The sequence below is a fragment of the Schistocerca serialis genome, unplaced genomic scaffold (assembly GCF_023864345.2).
Source record: "Schistocerca serialis cubense isolate TAMUIC-IGC-003099 unplaced genomic scaffold, iqSchSeri2.2 HiC_scaffold_1219, whole genome shotgun sequence".
Classification (NCBI taxonomy): Eukaryota; Metazoa; Arthropoda; class Insecta; order Orthoptera; family Acrididae; genus Schistocerca; species Schistocerca serialis.
In genome coordinates, this window is record NW_026047424.1 from 85,001 (window position 1) to 87,500 (window position 2,500).

The following is a 2,500-nucleotide window of genomic DNA, read 5'->3' on the forward strand; positions in this document are numbered from 1 at the left end:
CCGCGCCAACACCGAGCAGACCGTAATGGGGCGAAAGTCAGCGGGGGATGTTGGTGCAGCCGTTTTCGGGAGAAGGGACGTCCGCGCGCGAAGCAGGCGTTCCGGGAGAGCGCGGGCCAGAAGGAAGAGATTCATCACTTTCACCAGGACTTCGTGCGGCAGGCGCCGCAACTCCGCTGGGGTAAGGCCGTCCGGCCCGGCCGCTGATCCCCTGGGCGGCAACGCGGCGGCGACCTCCTCATGTGTGACCGGCCCCCATAGGCACTCAAGAGCGACAGGCTCCGAGTGCGGGAGGAGGCGGTCACGAATGAAGCCCGCGGTGGAGACGGGCTTCTTTGTGAAGAGGTCCGCCCAGAAGTCCAGCAGACCAGGGATGGCAGGTGGCGGCTGGAGCAGGGTGCCATCCAAGAGGCCGCGCACGCAACGTGCACGCGACCGTCGGAAGGCATCCTGCGTTCTCGCGTACTCCCAGCGGCGCCGCTTGCGCTTCTGCGTCGGCGGCGCAGCAGGCGGCCGCTTCGATGGTTGGCGCGGCCGCTGTGTCCTGGTGATCGATCTCTCCCCTCTGGACCCGACCGACGCAAGGGCATCCGGGAGCATGCCCAGGATGACATCGGGCGGCGTGCCCCGCCCCAGACCTATGACACGATCCAGGGCAGAGAAACGCTGGGCGGAAGCGGGTAGCCCCGCCAGATGCTCCCAGATGGCGGCGTCAGTCGGCCCCTCCGGCGGCGGCCCGGTGGTGTCGGCCGCGAAGTCCTCGGCTGCGTCGACGGGCGGCGCAGCGGCCTCGCCCGCGTCTGGCAGCGGGCTCGCTGCTCCCCGGCGGGACGCCGGCTCTTCCCCCCGACCGATCTCAAGCGCCTCCATGAATTGGCGGACAAGCTGCTTGTGGGCAGCTTGCCGCCGACGGCACTTGATTGCCTCAAGCGTTCGGTCGGGGAACATCCTGATGAGCTCTTGATTTACAAAGAAGAACCGGGCGTCCCTCTCGAGGAACAGTTCGGCCTCCGCCTTGGCGAGCGACAGGACTTCTTCCTCCGTCCACCTCGCGCGATGCCTCTCCGTGACGATCTCCGCGTTGGCGGCCGCAAGGTGTTGGCGGCGGCGATGGACCCCGAGACCGTTCTTGGTGGTGAAGCTGCGGTGGCACTCACTACAGGCGTATACAGCTGCAAAAGTTACAAGATTTTCGGCACGGCCGGTTGGCCGGCTAGGTGCTGGGGGAGTTGGGGTGGCACCTTCAGCGGAAGGGCCACCACTTTTTCTCTGAATACTGCCCCCAACTAAAAAAAAGGGATAGTGCGAGGGGGGGCTGGTAACCCCCCCAAGCCCCTGGTGCGGTCTTCCACTCTGCGAAAATCAGCGGGCCCACGAGAAGGGGAGAAGACCGCAGGAGAGGAGAGGCTAAGAGGGCTAGGCCCATGTATTGCGCATCACTCTCCCTGTAACCATAACCCAAGGAAGGCACCTCGCAGCAGCAGCACGACTACATCAAGACCGCACTTCGAAAAGCCAAGTCCGGATGCAGCCACACCGCCGCCACTTGGCCACCTTAAGAGAGTCATAGTTACTCCCGCCGTTTACCCGCGCTTGCTTGAATTTCTTCACGTTGACATTCAGAGCACTGGGCAGAAATCACATTGCGTCAACACCCGCTAGGGCCATCGCAATGCTTTGTTTTAATTAGACAGTCGGATTCCCCCAGTCCGTGCCAGTTCTGAGTTGATCGTTGAATGGCGGCCGAAGAGAATCCGCGCACCCGCGCGCCCCCGGAGGAGCACGCTAAGGCGGACGCGGCCTCGCAGCAAGGAAGATCCGTGGGAGGCCAAGGCACGGGACCGAGCTCGGATCCTGCACGCAGGTTGAAGCACCAGGGCGCGAACGCCGCGCAGGCGCGCGCATCCTGCACCGCCGGCCAGCACGAGGCCGACCAACGGCGAGAGCAGACCACGCCCGCGCTAAACGCCCGCACTTACCGGCACCCCTACGGCACTCACCTCGCCCAGGCCCGGCACGTTAGCGCTGACCCACTTCCCGACCAAGCCCGACACGCCCCGATCCTCAGAGCCAATCCTTATCCCGAAGTTACGGATCCAATTTGCCGACTTCCCTTACCTACATTATTCTATCGACTAGAGGCTCTTCACCTTGGAGACCTGCTGCGGATATGGGTACGAACCGGCGCGACACCTCCACGTGGCCCTCTCCCGGATTTTCAAGGTCCGAGGGGAAGATCGGGACACCGCCGCAACTGCGGTGCTCTTCGCGTTCCAAACCCTATCTCCCTGCTAGAGGATTCCAGGGAACTCGAACGCTCATGCAGAAAAGAAAACTCTTCCCCGATCTCCCGACGGCGTCTCCGGGTCCTTTTGGGTTACCCCGACGAGCATCTCTAAAAGAGGGGCCCGACTTGTATCGGTTCCGCTGCCGGGTTCCGGAATAGGAACCGGATTCCCTTTCGCCCAACGGGGGCCAGCACAAAGTGCATCATGCTATG

General features: G+C 63.6%; 1 pseudogene; it reads right to left on the bottom strand.

Moving 5' to 3' along the window:
- LOC126435847 (large subunit ribosomal RNA) overlaps positions 1-2,500 on the bottom strand; it is a 7,961-nt pseudogene that overhangs the window by 3,523 nt on the left and 1,938 nt on the right.